Source organism: Ctenopharyngodon idella, chromosome 11 (assembly GCF_019924925.1).
Source record: "Ctenopharyngodon idella isolate HZGC_01 chromosome 11, HZGC01, whole genome shotgun sequence".
In the NCBI taxonomy this organism is placed as follows: domain Eukaryota; kingdom Metazoa; phylum Chordata; class Actinopteri; order Cypriniformes; family Xenocyprididae; genus Ctenopharyngodon; species Ctenopharyngodon idella.
The window spans coordinates 14,276,072-14,297,266 of NC_067230.1; the positions used below are offsets into that span (position 1 = coordinate 14,276,072).

Genomic DNA, 21,195 nt, shown 5'->3' on the forward strand with positions numbered 1-21,195 from the left:
CCGCTTAACTGTTAAAAGGACAAGATAATACATCAGACATTTAAACAGATGTTTTATTATGAACATAGGACTGACCTGAAGGAAAATGCTAAATCTAAATGCAGGTAATAAACTCACTCACTCAATCTCTTTCTCACAGCACTCTTCTACATAATACAGTAAGCGTCAATGAACAATATCAATTGAGAACAAACAGTTTACGTTGCTAAGAGTGGTTGCTAAGGGTGTGTAGTGAACCGTGAAGCGGTCATAGCCGTGTTTTATCGTGAACAAAACACAGCATCAGAATCAAGGACAGGAACTAGCCGTTTAAAAAAAAAAAAATGAATAAACTGTATCAGTTTGATCTTTATAAACTACAAAACAAATGGTAGCATAGCAATTTTGTTTCTTTACATGCCATCTTTCAATCATTGGTAAATAGATAGATGATAAATGATGAAAAGGCCACTATTACTGTATGCTCATTTACAGGTTTCTAAATTTTGTTTAGGGGGTCTACTAAAATATGTTTACAGCTTTTTTTTTTTCTTATAATTTACAGTGTTGCAGCACCTGTTTTCACCCTCTGTCTGGACGCTCTGTTTTAGTTTTGGTTTCTTTAAAAGCCCGCCTTCCGAAAAGTACAGTCCGCTCTTATTGGTCAGCCGACCCAGTCTGTTGTGATTGGTCAACCACTTAGAGAGTGTGTCAAAAATGTAACGCCCCTTACCATAACTGGCGAGTCAAGTCACAATCAAGAAGAACAAGCAAATTGACCCGAAGCTTGGCAAGCACGATTTGTGCAGGACATTTCATAATTGTATATATCTTGCATTTCAGATGTGATGCCATAACTTCTCTACATCATGGTAAAAACTGTATGTCCATTTTAACACAGTGACCTGCACTGAACTGCATGGTTCAGAAAGCAAACGTTAGAAAAATGGTGAAAACACATATGCATATAGGTAAATGTAGGTAAAATATAGGGTAACACTTTAGTTTAGGGCCCAATTCTCACTATTAGGATATTGGCCGTTTATTAGTACTTATAAAGCACATATTAATGCCTTATTCTGCATGGCCATATTCTACATCCCTTAATCCTACCCAATACCTAAACGTAACTACTACCTTACTAACTATTAAGCAGTAATTGGGAGTTTACTGAGGCAAAAGTCATAGTTATTAGTTACTTAATAGTGAGAATTGGACCCTAAACTAAAATGTGACCAAATATAGTACAGTATATAAAAAAGTTATAGGTAAAATATAGGTATATACTTGGCCCATATACTGGGGCTAGATTCCTGGTCAAAGATTCAGCACTTGATTGTGTCAAAATAACAGTTTCTAGACTGCTAGTAATGTACCGTTTTATAAATTCCACAAACAACCAAAAATATGGCCAAATAAACAACGCAAGCTCTTTCTTTAAAGAATGGCTTGCCGTCAAGCGGAAACAATAAATCGGTCAGTCAGCAGCAGCCTCAGAATGACATATGTTGATAAATATTTAATATGAAATAATTATTAAACATTAATCACATTACATTGAGGCACCTGTGGTAAACTCCTCTACAAGGTCTCCCATGATGCCAGGATGTAATTAAATTTGGATGTTTATAAAAGTCTGGTAGAATCTTCCGAATCTAAAGGTAACAAACAGACTGAGAGAAAGAGCACAAAATATCAGGAACCAAAAAACGTTCAAGACAATAGCTACATTCAAAGAGGACAATCAACTTGGCACAAATAGTCTGGAATTTTGCTGATGATCTGACACGGATTCTGATGTAAACATGTTTTACATTATCTGCATACCGTAATAAAGAGGTTACGCAAACAATCATATACTTTAAGCCGCTTTGACAGACTGAGTCATTCATGCGTTGTATTGTGGAGTCTTGATCTCACAACATGAAAAAAAAACAGACACTGCGCTACAAAAATCCATTATTTATCGATTTTTTTTTATTTTTTTTATAAAGAAAGACAAGGAATGATGATGGAAAGCATGTTGAATTATCCATCAGTTTTTAAATTTCAGTAAACTGCAGAAATGTTTCCATTAATGCAACATCTTATGTAATACATAAAAGGAAATATACATTTTGCACATACCTTCATCTGATACACTGAAGAAGCACTGAAATGAAGGGGGAAGTGCGGTAACACTTTATTTTGTTAGTCCACATTAGACATTCTAATACTAACTTTGCAACTGCATGTCAACTAGCATTCATTAGAGTATCAGTAGATTGTCTGTGTAATATCTGCTAACACTTTATTTTGATGACTATAAGTAACTCTGCAAGTACATGTCAACTTATTCTACTAGCCCTAACCCTAACAGTCTACTAATACTCTAATGAGAGTTAGTTGACATGTAGTTGCAAATTAATGACAGTAAATTTAGGCCCAGTTTCACAGACAGGGCTTAGATTAAGCCAGGATTAGGCCTTAGTTTAAATATGGCATTTAAGTTGCTTTTATAAACGCCTTAGAAAAAAAATAAAAATAAAAAAACATTACTGGTGTGCATCTTGAGATAAAAGTTGTTTTCAGTTAAAACAGCTCAAACATGCATTTTAGCCTAGGACTAGCTTAAGCCTTGTCTGTGAAACCGGGGGATGTAGTTGCAAAGTTACTTCTAGTTCGTAGAATGTCTAAAGTGGACTATCGAAATAAAGCGTAACCGTAAATGCAATCCAAGTAAAATATATCCAAATACCATCCGGACACAAAACGTCTAAAGGGGTCTGAGTCTTAAAGGATTAGTTCACTTCAGAATTCAAATTTCCTGATAACTTACTCACCTCAGTGTCATCCAAGATGTTCATGTCTTTCCTTCTTCAGTCAAAAAGAAATTAAGGTTTTTGAGGAAAACATTCCAGCGTTTTTCTCCATATAGTGGACTTCACTGGGGTTCAACAGGTTGAAGCTACAAATTGCAGTTTCAATGCAGCTTCAAAGGGCTCTACACGATCCCAGACGAGGAATAAGGGTCTTATCTAGTGAAACGATTGGTCATTTTCTTTTTTTACAATTTTACTTCCTAAAGTCTATACCATGAGATTTCACACTGGTTTCCAAATCCTAGGGCTGTGTATCTAAATCACACTCTACACTGAAAAAAAAGGTGAAGAAACAATCTTCACTCCGAAATTGCTGGTAAATTTCAAAGAAATGACAACGGGGGGGGGCACCACAAACATATCTAAACTTCAAAACAGCTCCACTTATTAGCAGCTGACAGGAGCTGCACATGTGGGTGGAAGGAATACAGGTCCTCTAATGGAGAGAGCAGTCCCGTCCCATCAGCATCAACACACACTCAACACAACACAATCCCTGCCCACGGTCCCTCCAAAAGAGTTATTCAATCACTCAGGCGGAAAGCTAAGAGCAACCATATTTACTCAACCCTATAGCCTAATTTGGTCAGATCATATTTGCATTACATTTCAATTAATATATTATCAGTATAATTAGTATGTTTTTCCATTATCAAATAAGTAATGAATTCACGTTAAAGAATGTAATTACGGAGGCACTGCATTTATTGCCTGCGGTCATGCAGTCTTGATGTGATAAAGTAAAGTGGCATTTACTGGGGCTGATACAGTACTTCCTGTCATTGCTCAGTGTGGCATAACACTGGCACCAGCTGCAAGGAATAATGCACAAATATGACAATGCAGCGGTTTACTACTCTCCTGTACTGTATATGGACTAACTGTACAGAGAAATGGAAAGCTTAGGTACAAAAATAACAGTTTCAAATCTAAGGCCCTGTTTACACTAGTGCGTTTTCATTTTAAAATGGCTGAAAACGCATGTCACATGACCGTTCATGCACACTGGGCATGCGCGTACAAGTGTAAACAGTTGCCTCTTGCGCATATAGGCAGCAGCAGTATTATAAAATGCAGAGTTTAACTGCACAATGGCTGCTAAAAAGGACAACAAAGTCAGCAAAGCATGCAGTTCTGTCTCCATGTTATTGTTTACACGGTCGTCGAGGCTCTGAGCTGCGTTTCCCAAAAGCCTAAGTTCATCGTAGAACAATAGCCACCAACAACTCATGATGCTTTTGGGAAACACAGCCAGCTTTTCTAGAGTCGAAAACGCTGGAATAGTGTAGACGACAAGCTTAACCATATCAAAAGTTATGCGTTTTAAAACGAAAATGCACTAGTGTAAACAGGGCCTAAATAATGATTGGAGGAATCGCATTCCAAGTTCTTATTGGTCAATAAACACAACTATAAAAGTCTATATTAAAAGAACAGATTAAAAGCCCACATTATGCCTTTGTACAAAGTCTTCATTTTGTTTTTGGGGTCTACTAGAATAGGTTTTCACGCTTGAATGTTAAAAAAAAAAAAAACATTATTTTTCATTGTTGCAGCACCTCTCTTCCCAGTCTGTCAGTAACGCTCTGGGGTGCGTTTCCCAAAAGCAAGAGTGTGCTCTAGTATGTAAGAACGAGTCTATGATTGAATCTAGAAATAAAGCAAAATAACTGAGAAAAATGAGAATTAGTCCTCAGATGTCATGTTCATAATTTATAGCAAAAAAAATCTAGCAATAATTCAATCTCAAAAGGTTTCATTTAAAGAAGTTCTTACCAAAGTCCCATAAGACAAGTCATTTCACTCGTCGGCCATCTTTGAAACGCCTCTCGGGCATGCAAGTGCAGCTCCTATCTCTTTGAATGGGGAAACATCAAATTCTCCAAAGCTGTTTGCCAAGCTTTCGATTAAATTTCATATTTGAAATCACAAATGAAATCTGACAACAACTGTCTCATAAATTTTGTTTCTAAATGCTCGAATCATGACAAAAAAAGGCTGGATCAACCTAATGCACATGCGCAGTCCTAAGTGTGCGTCTCTATAGGAAGTGCGCGTCTGACTGTTTCTATAGGAATCTGAGCTTCTAAAGGCCGCTGCAGTGATGAGATGACTTTACCAATCAGCAATTGGCGTTTATTTAGAAGGCGGGACTTATTCTGCCATATTGCGTGTTGCACTTTCTCCCATTCAAAACAATGCGTGTGAAGCATCTTGTGTTATTCTATAGTCTTTGTTATTACTCCACCACCTGCGTGACATCATTCACCAAAGTGGCTGAACGACAGGTTTGCGACAATATGGTTTCAGGAAACAGTCGTGACTCGTGACTAGCTAGTTGATTTCTTTAGCGATGCATCATAGTATGGTAGTGCAGCAGTGAGTTACGTCGTTGTACAGGTAACTCACCCCTGTTTAGTTCCTGTCTCTATGAAGCTGCTCCCTCCGAAAAGCACAATGTGCTCTGATTGGTCAGCTGGACAAGTGTCACACCCCTTACCATAACTGCAATATTCTACACCAACTCAACCAGGTCCCACCCCTTCGTTTTGCGTATGCCTTGGGCGGGAATTATTTAAATGAGGAATATTGTGACTTGTTCATTCCCCAAAGAAAACTCAAGACTACAATTGAGGGAGTTCAGAAACAGTTCACACTGATATAAAGAATATAGATTAAAGGAGAATATAAAGGTCATGCATGATGCTTAAAAACCTTAATTTTTTTTTGACTGAAGAAAGAAAAAACATCTTGGTTGACATGGGGGTGCGTAAATTATCAGGAAATTTTAATTCTGAAGTAAACTAATCCTTTAAGTTCTATACTCTACAAGCAATGTCTGTTATGAACTACGCCTTGATAAAAAAAAGCCTCTAGACATCTAAGAATTACTGACTTGCATAAAGTTGGAATGAATACAAAAGTATCTCAAAGTTTTCATCAACTAACAATAAGACAAATTATCCAAGTTTAGCTCTGTGTCTAAAACATTCTATAACTGCAGAAATGCTCAATGAAAAGAAAAAACCTGGAGTCTCAACTAAAGACAGAAAACTCTAGAACATGCGTGCATATCTGTTGTCAGCACATGGATTCTCCAGTGTTGCTCGGAAAATATTCTGACTTGGATTAAGGGCTGCTTTGCTGCCTCAGGGACTGGAAAATTTGGTATCATCAATACAAAAAATGAACTCCCAAGTGTATCAGGACAATTTGAAGGACAATGTAAGGTCATCTTTGAAGTTCAACAGAAGTTGGGCGAACAGTGACCCAAAGCACAGAAGAACATCAAGAACAGAATGGCTTTGTCAGAAGAAAATACACCTTCTAGAAGTGACCAGTCCTGACCTCAAACTAAATGAGATACTTTAGCATGACTTCAAGAGGGCGGTTCACACCAGATATTCCCAGAATATTGCTGAACTTGTGGTGCAAAATCTGATGTTCAGAACTGATCCTCTATTACAGGAAACCTTTGGAGGAAGTTATTGCTGCCAAAGGAGGGTCAACCAGTAATGAAATACTTTTCACATATACATACTTTTTCCATCCTGCACTATGAATGTTTTACACTCTATTCAACAAGAACATGAAAAGTTAATGTATTGTTGTTTGTTATTTGTTTAAGCAGACTGTGTTTGTCTTGTGTTTGAAGGTCAGATCAAACATTAACCAATGTATGGGCAGCTATGTTTCCATCCACCTATTTCAATGCGAATTTTGGGAAATTGCATAAAAATGGAATGCTGAATGGAAACACCAAAATTCTAAAAAAACAAACAAACAAACAAACAAAAAAAACGTATGCACTCAATTAAGGTGGACGATTTTATATCAGATAAGAAGACATGTGCATAAAATACGATGGAAACACATTTACCAAATAAATCAATGTGCAAAAAAAAAAAAAAAAAAACCCCTCACAAGAATTTGCCTCCACAGTGGATGTGATTGATAACTGGACTAACCAGCGCACCAATTTCATTGCACAGCATCTCAAATGTTGGTTTGGTCATTCTGAAATGCCTGAGCTAAAGTCTGTTATCAAAATGATTTGGTATAATTACTTCCCAGAAGTGTCTCACACGATTGCGTTCACAAACACCAGGCATCCAAGCCCAAGATAACATCGCAGCATTTATTGCATTTTGTCAGCGCACTTTGAGGCACAAGTCATTTATGATGTGCAAAAAAAGAAGCACAGTAGCTTCCCTATGCATGCAGAAACAAAAGTAAATAAGATCATAGAGAGGACCCCTGCGGACCCTCATGACTATGTGTCAAAGTCAATAAGTCTCCTAACATATCAGATAGTTTGACCTTTTTATGACAAAGCAAGGCTAGTCCAGGTTGTAAAATGTCATGTGTGTGATGTGACTTAAATAATTTGAGTTTTTTTTTTTTTTTATACACTAATACTTTTACCCTGAAATATATTTTAAAGCTTTTTTAAAATAATGATTAAGATGTGTACACTTACATATTGATGGCATAAAGAAAATTTGTACTTGGGATATAAATACTTGAGTTATTAAAATGAAACGTGTCTTGAAAATGGTATCAAAACCATATTAACATGAATTCGAAGAGAACATTTCCAAGAACTTGGCACATGTTTTAAATTAGTATAATTCTAATAGATTTCTTGGTAACACTTTATAATAAGGTCCATTAGTTAATGTTTTAACATTGAGAAATACTTTTGTAACAGTATTTAGTAAGCTCGGTTAACATTAGTTAAAAAAAAAAAAAAAATACTGCTGTTCATAGTTAGCTCATGTCAACTCAGAGCCATTAAAGGGGTCATGAATTGATAAATCAACTTTTCCTTGAGCTTTAGATATATCTAAAAATGGTCATCGTACTATCAGAATATCCTGTAAGTTTCAGAACTAAAAACGTCCTTGTTAGTCCAATAAAAGTTTATATTGACACCAGGCCCAACGAACGACTGATCCTGGAATGTGCCTATCTATGATAGGTGAAACACTGCCTCCGCAGAAGAAATCAATGCCTACTTCCTCATTACAACGTTAGCCCCGCCCACTGGCATGTTAGTGAGATGATGAGGAGATAAGAGCGATACAGGACTAAAAATATCATTACCTTTCAAAGGATCCTAATGCTAGGAATATGGTTATTTTCAACAATGTGAATGTCTCAGTTGAGCTTTATTTATTTGTTTATTTATTTGGTATATTTCACTGGATTCTTTGGTAAATCAGTCACATTTCAGTGCAGGCTTTGAAAACAGACTTTTACGATATGGACTCGACAGTAATGCAACAACATGTAAGTAACTTAATTCTAATGCCTGATCTGATATGTAATGATTCATGTACAGTCAGATGTTCTTTGTGTATGTGTCAGTAAATCAAACCAGTGACTAAACGGTCAACTTCACGTTATTTCTCTTAGAAGAATAAAAGTAATTTGTTATTTAAATGGTGATTCAAATATATATAAAACAATCAAAGAACGCTCCCTTTACAATCGCTAGAGCTGTCAATCAAACAGTGCAAGTTTATCAGTGACTGAGTTCTGGACTCGAATAAAACTCCCGCTTTATTCAACGAATCTCTTAGTTACATCGTATTTGCACTGTTAGTTAAGATGAAAGCATTTGTTAGTGTGCAGATATTGAGTTGCAATGACGAGATCACTGCTTTCATGCGCTCAACAACATGTCTGTGATCGGCTACAATGTTCATCACTGCAACCTTCCATGCCACAATCTAAAATATAATGCCATAGATTTAAATGTAATGCTATAATCAACACTTTCCATGATTAGTTAACCTTGAGAGCTGTAATAGTAAAAACGTGCTAAAAGTTTCCGAGAGAGTAAATTGCAAAGATGTTAGCCAATCACAGCCGTGGGCGTTTACACTAAAGTCTCACAGCGGACACGCCCCTTAAAACAGAGCGTTCAAAATAAAATCAGGGTAGGAAAAATACCTTTTATTTCTAAATGACGACAATTTTTGATGTAAAAATCACTAACATTATAAGTGCACCCCAGGAAACATTATAAAACAATAAACCAACACAGTTCATGATTTTAATAATGCATTATAAATGTTGAAATTAACAGAAAATGAGATGTTAAAATGCCTTAGTTCATGTTAACTAATGTAGTTAACTAATGTTAAAAAATGCAAAGTGTTATCGATTTCTTCCTTTATAATGGGCACTATTTTTTACATTGAGTCTTATGCAGAAATTCATGGGTTTACATACTTTCCCTGCAACTTTTTTTTTTTTTTTTTTTTTAAATTTGAAAAGATTCCTATTAACCCATAATTCCATTAAGAATCTGAATCTCATCTTTGTTTCCTTACCAAGGTCATATCTGTAATCATTTCAAGTGATTAAAATAGTTATGCTATATAGAGGACACGGACAAACCAATAAATAAATGTGGCACAAAATTGCCCTTCCCCCAGAGTCATATAACATGTCTACAAGAATGAAATATTCTGATGAAACCCAAAGATCAGGCACAACTCAAGGGACAACACAAAAAATGATACAATGAAGAGATACAATGGAAGAGGTCAGGAAGTCACAGCGCTAGAAATATAACCCGGTTGTTTCACATTTGGAGATAACAATATTTCACACATTGTATAAAAATACACTGGAGTTGTGTCCGGTTTAAAGGATTAGTTGATTCTTTTATGTCCCCTGGCAAGAGAACAACTAAAGATTGTAGACTTCCATCATTTGCCAGTAGTCCACTAGTCCCTCAAGACTCTGTAATCCTTTTCACCATGACCATCAGATTGACAATGCTATTCATCTGCTGTTCTCTCTCAACATATACCCAAGAACACATATCTGCTGCTGACTTGAGGAAACCGGAGTTGTCCATGTGTTGACATGATTTGGAAAGGGAGCTCTTTGTATTTAGCTGGATTAAAGGAGATCTACAGGAACACTTCAACAAAGATGGAGCTGCTTCTTTGTAGCTTTGCCACTGTCACCGCCAACCACTTAGCCTCATGCTGGGATTGGCATTACAACAATGGACACAAAGAGCTATTGACAGATAGTGAGCATCACCACACTACAGTACAGTACATTAAAGAAAACAACATGAAATCAGAACTGACCCATTTACTTAATAAATGCTCCTCATGTATTTGTGCATTTTATTAATAAATAAATAAATAAATAAATAAATAAAGTGCTGTCAAATCGGTTAATCACGAGTAATCGCATTTAACAAATTTGTGTGTGTGTGTGTTAGATGCGATTAATCGATTTGACAACACAAAAACAAATCCAGATGATCCATTACAATATACAGTAGTGTTTATACATTTTTATTTCAGTTTTAGTTATTTTAGTTAAGTTAAACTACATAAAAATAAAATTTTGTATATTTTATGTTTATTTTATTTCAGTTAACATTCATTTTATTTCAAGCAACGAAAATGCATCATATTGATAACTGATATTTCAGCCTTTGCTTTAGGAAACTAATTAGCACAACAAGACAAATGCTTTGTCAGGTAGAAAAAAAATGCAATTAAGTTCTGATTATTAATAATATTCTGCTGTTTATTATTGTAGGGGTTATTAAATGAGGGTGTTTTAAGTGTGAGTGATTCACTGTTAGTTTGTAGTTAATAGCTCAAGCACTGGAAAAGAAACACTAATAAATAAAAAGTAGCTTTTTACTAAGGAAAATGTGAGTGGTGCTTGCCTGAGTACAACTGGCCACTGAGCGTTGCTATACAGTCACTATAAGGAGTTTTGGGCAGTTGCTTACTGGTCCAAGTCAAAAGACCCCAACCCAAGTGTCTATGGTCTATAACATGCTCTTTGTATCTGAATATAATTTTTTTACCATATTAAGCAAGTCCCCTTTTTCTGGTCACATTTACAAATCGCCACTTACTAGAGCTGCTGAACGATTAATTGTTAAAAGATTGTGATATTGATACAAAACCCTCGCATGATCAGATCTTATTCCTAAATGACAGCGATTCGGCTATATGTCTATTAAAGCTTTGCCGAGATTGATTATAGCGAACATTCAGATCTGTGTTCGTGCTGCTGCTGGGCCAGAGAGAGTGGTTGTCATGTATAGGTATGAAACAGCTTTTCAACCACACAGTATTTCTGCTACAATAATTCAGATTATCACAGAAGTACTGGGATAAAAGTTTATAGTTCGGATATAAACACTGATGTCTACGGTAGCGATCAAAATAGAATAAGTCATCTTTTGAAAGCAATTTGATGCTTCAAATCAAGAGTGTATCAATTACATCGTGACACCAGTAGGCGGCGACAAGCAACTGTTAAAAAAATGTATTTGTCATTGAATCATTCATTCAATAGATTTGTTCAAAAATGCTGATTCATTCAGTAATGAAGCAAGTGAAGTCTTTATGAGTGAGTCATTCAATCATTCATTCAAACTGAGAAAAAAATCTGAGGGATTTTGTGTCTAAATCAGTGGTCTCAAACTCAATTCCTGGAGGGCCTGGAGTTTAGCTTCAATCAGCTCCACCTCACCTGCTTAGACGTTTCTAGTAATCCCGAAGACCTTGTTTAGCTGGATCAGGTGTGTTTAATTAGGGTCGGAGTAAAACTGTGTAATTGAGAACCCAGAAATTGAGTTTGAGACCACTGCTCTAAATTGACAGCTACGCAACTACCACTTTGACGCTTCAAAAAGTTCATAAAGAGAACATAAAAAAAAAAATAAATAAATAAAAAAATCCATATGAATTGAGTGGTTTAGTCCAAATTTTCTGAAGACACAATCACTTTATATGATGAACAGAATGAATTTAGGCTTTTATGCAAATATAAACATTGATCAGCAGACATAAACAGAAGCTAAACCAAACCTGCTTGACGCGCGAGAACAAACCTCAATGGCTCTTGCAGAAGCTCAAACGTGCTGCGTAACACAAGAATGAACCTCTTGGTTCTTGCAAACATGCTTGAGCTTCGGTTTACCACAACTAATGTGTGATGTAGACTGATAGGGTGAACTATCCCTTTTTAAATGATAAGTTGAGAAAGCTCATTTCTGTCATTTAACCAAATTTTTTAATTTGGCTTTTTTCCATTTCTTGTGTTTTCACTGACACTTTACAACAAGTCTCATTACTTAATGTATTAACTAACATGAACTAACAACGAGGAACACATTTATTACAGTATTTATTAATCTTTGTAACCGTTCATTGTTAGTTATATCTCAGGTCCATTAAATAACATTAACAAATACAACTTTTGATTTTAATGATGCATTAGCAAAGGTTGGTTTTAACATCAAATAATAATAAAGTATTTTTTGTTACTTTTTGTTAACTAATGTTAACAAATGAAACCTTGTTGTAAAGTGTTACCATGTGTTATTTCTTTATAAGCCCTCAAATGGGATTAATAGATAAGTGAGGAAAAGAGGAGAAAACGTTAAGCATTTTTCAGGGAGACAAATGAGAGAAACAGCATTCCAAGTGGATTTTTTTTTTTTTTTTTTTTTTTTTTTTTTTAAATCAAATATCGTTGATTAAATCTCATCAACAGATCACAAGAGCTCAGCATCTATTGTCTTTTTACCACGGCGAGAGCAGAATAAAAAGCAGCAACTCGCTGCACAGTGTTTTAATGGCTGTCAAAGTGACATGAATGACTATTTGCAGCAGAACCTTGTTAAATATTAAACACATAGTTGAATGTGGATAACAAAAGCACATTTGCATTTACGCCGTCTTTAAATGTGGTCAAAATCTCTCCAAATGTGGTTTCATGAGTTGTGTGCCTAATGTTAATACTTTAAATGTATAACCCAAATCCCTAACCCTAATTAAGAGCAATATTAATAGTGATTCTTGCCATACCAAACACTACTAATGAATAAAAAACAGTTCCAGATGACTGGATACTTTATAGAGAAGAGGCAAAACTCATTTGCAATATGAAGATCTGCATTCACCATCTTTCATTATACCCAGAAAAATCCCACTCTCTCTGAACCTGAAATGCAAAAAATAGGCCTCAAGCCATGCGCCTTCATGTAAATGTATGGAAAGTTTGAAGCAGACAGGAGTTAATATTCCAGCATGAGTTCTGGTTCCCTCCCCTGCTGCTCTGAAAGGCTGACCTTTGACCTCTGTACTGAGAATGAATCCTCTGGCCCGGGTCACGCTGTCAGAGTAGCCATACTGATCCGGACTAGCACTCTTGACCCCAGAGCCACCCTGACGAGAACACGGTGACAGAATCGGACCTTCAAGGGTGTGTATGTTCTGTCATCGATAATAAACACTCTTCTTTTTGCTTTCCTCAAAGCACTCGCATCTCCCACTGAGAGGGAAAGACTGACTGAGCAGGGCCTTTCACCTTTAAAGGTCATGGAATAGAAGACCCCCTATCAGCTGAAATCAAGGGTGCACGCGGCTGAAAGACGACGACTTTAGGGAACGCTGCAAACAGAAAAAAGAAACTGCTTTGGTGCACTTCTGTGAACAGTCAGTGTCAAAAACAGCAAGTTAGGGGAGTTACAATGTCCACAAAAATCCTAAGTTCTAAGAAAATGTACTCTTTGTATTCATGTTGGTTTCAAAAAACACTTTTTAAAGAAAGGTTTTTAAATATAATGACATTACTTTGACTGAATAAAAGTAATGACATTTCCTTACACCTTCAATACATGAGTTTAAAAAAAAAAAAGTTTTTATCCCTTAAAATTTTATCTCTTAAAACTCATTTTGATCACCAAAATGACATTTAAAAAATTTTCCTGTGAAAAAAAAATCTTCATGCCTTAAAAATAGCTTGAATGTAACTCTACACCCTTGTTTCATTTAGTATACACGGATCAATGAATATGCTAATTAGCCCCGCCTCCACTCGCTCACACCAGCTCAGAGATCCACTTGGTCAACTTACTGAGGTAAACGCTGCACAATGGTATTGCTCTTTACAACATCAGACACATAACGGTAATTAATAAGATTAGCCTTTTGCTTGACTATGTTATCAAACAGATAATAATGTGTTGCTAATGTTACACAAAACCATGTTCCCATTCACCAACAGTCAGACCGCTGCCTTCTAACAATCAGTATCCTCACAAATGCTTTAACAACTCAGAACGTCAGGGGAGAAAGGCATATAGCTCATCATAACATCGTAATATACACCATACACCCGCCATATAGCTAAATCTACATGATTTTTCATATCAACAGAAAAATATTCCAGGATAACCTGGCTTCTCTTGAGACTCCCCTGCTAGTTCGCTGTTAATGATATGCTAAATCCCGCCGTCACGTTGACGTGATTGGTTACAAGGTAGTTTTTGATGTCACAGGCACCAGTGATTTCAAACCACAGGTTTGAGACTGTCTTTTTTTCACTGCATTGTTAAGGAGAAAATACGCATTAAAATACTCAAATAACATTAAAAACTTGATTTTCACCACAGGTGGTCTTTAAAAGAAATTATATTTGGCAAGGTCTGTATTTTAGCTATGTTTATGGAGGCGAAGCTGTAAAAATGAAAAGACATTGCTGATATCAGAATACTAAAACAATAACTGCTACAGGACAGAAATCACATAATTGACTGCAATCTTGTGGTTATAAAATTCATAATCAAATTACTAAGAAACCTGACAGGAATAACACAAAATATGTATCATTTTAAAGCTTAGAAACTCAGCTTTGGATGCTCAATGCATCCAACCATTTTGTTAAACACAAGTCATCCCGCTAAACCAGAGGCGCGCCACCTAGCTACAAAAAAAAATAAATAAATAAAAAATAAAATATTGTATATTCATATTTTTCAAAACTACTGCCTTGATCAACACAAGATATGTGTCATTTGAAAGCTTAGAGTCTGAACTTTACAATAAATGTTGACAATTTGATTAACTCCTAACTACTGCTTATTTGCTGAAAAATAAATATAAAAAGTTTTCATAATTTATGAAAAAAAAAAAGTTTTGTACTGTGTACTGCAATGTGTCGAAAACATCATACAGTTCAGATAATCATGTGTTGTAAGTCATTTGAAAGGTCTCACGGAGTAGAATACAACAAGCATAATTGGGTACGTGAAGCCCCGCAAGACCTATATGTAAATAATGTACCCATGCTGCATTTATGTCACGTTTTTGCTCCTAACTTCATGAAACAGATTCTCATGATTAAAATGAGACCAACATCAACATAATCCAATAAGTCAATCACGTGATATTCCTCATGGAATTAAGACATATAAAACCCCACAGGCGCACAGACGCTAAATAAAATCAGATATAGCTTTCACGTGGCATTTTTGCTTATAACGTCATGAAACATGCATAGATCGTACAAAATGGCACATCATTACTTACAGTGGATGCTCCCGATTGAAAGGAGTCTAAAATCAACATAATCCCTTGCGTCGATCACGAGATATTTCTCTTGAAGGAACGATTTGAAAAATGCCCATTAGAGGGCGTCAAGGGCTAAACAAAAAGACTACCTTGGTTCCAAGTGTTGTAACTTTTGAGTACTTTATGCTATCACCACAAAATTTGATCCAGATACAGCTCACATTTGTCCTCCTACCTGGAGTTGGCCCACCCTTTGCAGCTATAACAGCCTCAACTCTTCTGGGAAGGCTTTCCACAAGGTTTAGGAGTGTGTTTATGGGAATTTTGGACCATTCTTCTAGAAGCGCATTTGTGAGGTCAGGCAGTGATGTTGGCGAGAAGGCCTGGCTCACAGTCTCTGCTCTAATTCATCCCAACGGTGTTCTATCGGGTTGAGGTCAAGACTCTGTGCAGGCCAGTCAAGTTCCTCCACACCAAACTCGCTCATCCATGTCTTTATGGACCTTGCTTTGTGCACTGGTGCGCAGTCATGTTGGAACAGGAAGGGGCCATCCCCAAATTGTTCCCACAAAGTTGGGAGCATGAAATTGTCCAAAATGTCTTGGTATGCTGAAGCACGTGAAGCATTAAGAGTTCCTTTCACTGGAACTAAGGGGCCAAGCCCAACCCCTGAAAAACAACCCCACACCATAATCCCCCCTCCACCAAACTTTACACTTGGCACAATGCAGTGAGGTAAATACCGTTCTCCTGGCAACCGTCAAACCCAGACTCATCCATCGGACTGCCAGACAGAGAAGCGTGATTCATCACTCCAGAGAAAACGTCTCCACTGCTCTAGAGTCCAGTGGCGTTGTGCTTTACACCACTGCATCTGATGCTTTGCATTGCACTTGGTGATGTAAGGCTTGGATGCAGCTGCTCAGCCATGGAAACCCATTCCATGAAGCTCTCTACACACTGTTCTTGAGCTAATCTAAAGGCCACACGAAGTTTGGAGGTCTGTATAGCTACTGACTATGATACCACTAACAGTTGACCGTGGAATATTTAGTAGTGAGGAAATTTCACGAATGGACTTACTGCACAGGTGTCAACCTATCACGGTACCACGCTTGAATTCACTGAGCTCCTGAGAGTGGCCCATTCTATCACAAATGTTTGTAGAAGCAGTCTGCATGCCTAGATCCTTGATTTTATACACCTGTGGCCATGAAAGTGATTGGAACACCTGAATTCAATGATTTGGAGGGGTGTCCCAATACTTTTGGCAATATAGTGTGTGTGTAAAAATTATATATATATATATATATATATAGAGAGAGAGAGAGAGAGAGAGAGAGAGAGAGAGATAGATAGATATATATCTATCAGCAGTTTCTTAGCATGAGAATGTCCAAATGTAATAAATTTGTTTATCTAAACATTTTTTGAAGTTTGCTATCAAACGATACCTACCTTTGATTCTCCTTGCTATAGTTTTGGAGTTATACGTCTTTACTTTTGTGTATGTCACTCAGAAAAAACAACTCTAAAAATACCTTCAAGGCTTAATGGGTTAAATGTATTCTGAGAGTTGGCATTATTTAAATATTGTATTTCAATATTATAATGTATTCCTTCATTATTGACCACTTTATTGCCAGGGTTAAACAGACCTAATACATTCCTGATGAACAAGAGATCTGTTCCAACTCAAAGCTGCATAAGGCATGGTCTACCCTGTCACAAACATCCAATGGCTGAAAGCCACACACAGGATCTGTGCCTATTCAATTATACATAAAGCAAACAGAATCAAATCAATTAGGTATTGCTGTGGCATGAATGAAAGGTGCATAATTGATGCCAGCTCTCCTGCATTATACATATCTGTCTGCAAATCTCCACGTACCGCTTCCGAGAGGGAGTCAAAGAGCACCGGGGCCACATTTCACCACTTTATTCACTTAATCTACTCATTTGCATTGGCATGAGCTGAGAGTGGAGACTGATCTTCAGCTGAAAAGGATCTCTAAAGGTTTCGGTTTTGCCATTAAGTAAGAAGGCCACAGATACCACAGCACTGAAAATAGCTGGATTTTCCCATCGATGTCAAGATATGAACTGGATTGGGTCATATTGAGGCAAGAAAACTCGATACTGGAAAAACGGTTTCTGGAGGAACTACTTGAATGGGTATGCGAGTGTTAGATGAGGTGAAAGGGAGAGATTTTGGGGTCCATTTCGCTCTTTATATTCTCAGGGCATCTAGACAGATGGCAGACATTAAAAGGAAGAGCCATGTGACATCTCTCAACCGCACCGCTGAGATAGAGGTAATTAAAATACATTTAATCAAGTTAGTCTAATGAAAAATGCAGCTGGACACCCGGTTCCACCTTCTGCTCCCACTCTCACACCTTTATGCACTCAAACTTTTAGCCCTTATTTACCAGAAAATTGCACTCACAATAAGGCAATTTTTTTCATATAAAGTAGGACTAGGTACGATTAACTACCTCAAGACAGAACACACATAACTATGTATATGTCATAATTCAAAACACCAGTTGCATCAACAGTCAACGACTAACAGATGAATGCTACTGATTTATCACCTAATTTAAAACCTGATAATATTCATGAGCCAGGGTGATGAGATTTATCAGGGAATTTTAAAATTATGCTTTTTGAACCAGGCAAAGTTATTGCAATTTGAATGAGAATGATTAATAAAATCTTAACATTTATGAAAATTTCTTTAATGAATCAATTTTTTTCAAATTCCTCTTCTCTTACATCTGAAACTGCTACAATATAAGTGGTTGATGTGGACTTAAATATAATAAAAATGTCCCTGACACTTGCTTAAGATGCAGTGAGTTTAAAGGTACATTACATCATTATGGGAAGAAGTCAAGAATTTTTGAAAAGGTGTGAAAGAAATGATAGAGAAGATCCTTGATGTTAACATTTCACTGTCACCTTTACTTTTTCTATTTCATTTATATCCTAAGGAGATCAAGTTACAAAGAAAGAGCAAATATTTATAAATATATGTATTCTTCAAACTTATTTCTTTAAATTGGAGAAGTATTTGTATAGGACATTGGCTAAAAGAAATGGTAACAAATATGTCAATGGAAAAGATAATGTTGGAAAGGTGTTAATAGAAGACTAAGAAAAGAGGTGGTATTGAATATTAATGTAAAGTACTGAGAAGTGTAATGTATATGTACATGTGTATAGTTAAAATGTAATAAAACAAAATTAAAAAAAGATGTCCTTCGTTCATCTTCAGAACACAAAATAAGATATTTTTGATCAAATCCGATGGCTCAGTGAGGCCTGCATTGACAGCAAGATAATTAACACTTTCAAGTCACGTGATTTCAGTAAACGAGCCTTTGTTACGTCATAAGTGTTACGAAATGTTTCGAAATTTCAATGGTTCACGTGACTTTGCCAGTTTGATACACGCTCCGAACCACTGATTCGAAACATAAGATTCGTAAAGCTTCATGAAGCAGTGTTTTGAAATCGCCCATCACTAGATATTGTTGAATGAACTCATTATTTTGGCGCACAAAAAGTATTCTTGTCACTTCATAGCATTAAGGTTGAACCTCTGTAGTCACATGAACTGTTTTAAATTTTTTGTGTTTTTATGGAGGCCTCACTGAGTCATCGGATTTGATCAAAAATATCTTAATTTGTGTTCTGAAGATAAACAGGTCTTTTGGGTGTGGAACGACCTGAAGGTGAGTAATTAATGACAGAATTTTCATTTAAAATATGAATATAATCTGAAGCGTTCTTGATTGATTACTGTATTACCATATGAAAAAGTCTTAGGCACAACATAATAGGCATTTGTAGTGATTGCTTGACTCACAAATCAGTCTAAAGGTCAAGTTAATGATGTTCTAAAAATTGAAAGCTTTTCCATTTTTATTACATCATTACTAATGACGACAACGTTGCCAAAACGATCCCAGTTCACACAGATCAGCGAAAAGACTCAAAACACTGCATTCTGCTGACAGGCCTATAGTTGGCGATGTCACTTTGTAAAGAAACACTACAAACCTACAGACTGAACACGTAATAGCATGCGCATGATGTCACTGTTTTCACATATTTGAGTTTTTGTAGTTTACACAGAGATGATAACGGTATCGATTTCAAAAACTTGCACTTTGAAACTCGTTTTCAAAAGTTTGCATTTCCAGGCCCCTAAAACGCCATTGTGGTGTAAATAAACGCATAAAACGATTTAAATTTTTAGTTAAAAACAGTGCGTTGTAAATGGCCCCTAAATGATTCATTATTGAATTCTGGATTTACTGAATGGGGGGCTAGAGGAACCATGAAAATTCACTGGGTAAAATGTGTGGGTCCCTAAACCTAACCTTAAACCTAACCTTAAGCTTCATTTTTTTGCTAGTGTACGCACACAGTCGAATGCACAGCTTTGCAAAGTATACTTCCTTTGTCTTGTACAAATACACAGGCGTTCGACTCATGCACAGTTTTGAGCAATCTCTTGACACAACACATGTAAACATCTTTGTATTCTTTCATGCTAGAGTTCTAACCTCTTCGCACAATCTCTTGTCTATGTAGGCCTCCATCGTCGCTGTAGCTTGCATGCGTTCCGGTCTGTTCTGTTTATGCAGGTTTTCTTAGATTACCTTTTGAATCGACGCCCCAGGGCACGGTTGCCACCATGTGGATAAACTAATTACTGCAAAAAATTAAATGCGCTTGTGCGACCTACAGTACGCACGGTTACAAAAATCCGGCAGTAAGCGTACTCTTCTGATGACGAAATTCACGTCACACGTACCATACGCTGACCCTCGCGTACGCGTAAAAAGTGAAGTATACTTTGGGCTTTCAAATCCGTTCTGTTGAACAGAAAACTGTTCCAATGTTCCATCCCTACAGGAACATGTCCTAATTAGAGAAATCAAGGTAAGTACACACTGTATAAATTTATTTAAAATATAAATATCCATATAAACTAAAGTGTTCTTTATTTATTACTGTATTAGTATATGGAGCATATTAGAATATACTACTGTATTAGTATAATAGGCTTTTGTGGTATTGCTTGAATGAGGGGGGGGGAAAGAAACAAAAACAAAAAAAAGTTACTAGAGTGTTTTATTAATACCATGATGGAATTAAAAAAAAAAAAAAAAAAACAGACATTGACGTTTGAGTTTAAAATTATTAAATGTGTTTTGCTTTTTCCACAGTACATAAGAAAGCAAGGCAATAATTTAGTAATAAACTTACATTTCAGCATTTGACCCAGGTTTTCACTCTTGCCTTAACATGTCCGAATTTATGTGATTATTTTCAATAAAGTCGCTGCTTCACATAGTGCTGAGCAGGACATATAGCATCACATGCAACTGATTGCATGACGCTGTCACAAAATAAAGAGTAATATGTTTACATTCGCCTGACGTGCTGACATAATGCGTGACATAAACCATCTATCAACACATACATTTACATAAACACAACATGCGTATTATAAAACACGAATTTAAAGAGACCGTGAACACACCACCGAAATGACATCTCACAGCTTCCACAGCGAACACATGTACTCACCTTCCGTGTCGATGAGGCAGACGCTGACTCTGTAGGGGATTGTGGGAAGCGTAGTTTTTAAGCACCCGCGAACGCGTAGTCCAAAGCGCCACAAAACTACATTTCCCAGTATTTGTTGTTGCTGTCATCCACATTCAATGTATGCCATGTAAAGCATATTGTTAGTCACATACTTCTATTTTACTTTCTTTTATAGGTATTTTTGGTGCTGCTGTAATATAAAAAAAATAACAAAGTGTTATATTTCACAAAGTTATTGTGGTTAAATGGAATAACACAGAGTATGGAACAATAAAAATGCTATTAGATCCATGACCATGTCTCATATCAAAACATAATGAGCAGGTATAGGCCTAGGACCTATAATATATGCAATTTATGTTATAACT

General features: G+C 36.4%; 1 protein-coding gene across 7 annotated transcripts in view; it reads right to left on the bottom strand.

Annotated features, from left to right (window-relative positions):
- The window catches only part of fhit (fragile histidine triad diadenosine triphosphatase), a 311,803-nt gene extending 290,924 nt beyond the window's left edge, over nucleotides 1-20,879 (bottom strand). For 6 of the 7 annotated variants that reach the window (XM_051912051.1, XM_051912052.1, XM_051912050.1 and 3 more), the window contains exon 1: nucleotides 20,807-20,879. The gene's annotated coding sequence lies outside the window, so the exon portion shown is untranslated. The remainder of the gene's footprint in view (nucleotides 1-20,806) is intronic. The other variant, XM_051912049.1, reaches the window with a different exon arrangement.
- Between the last annotated feature and the right edge of the window lie 316 nt (nucleotides 20,880-21,195).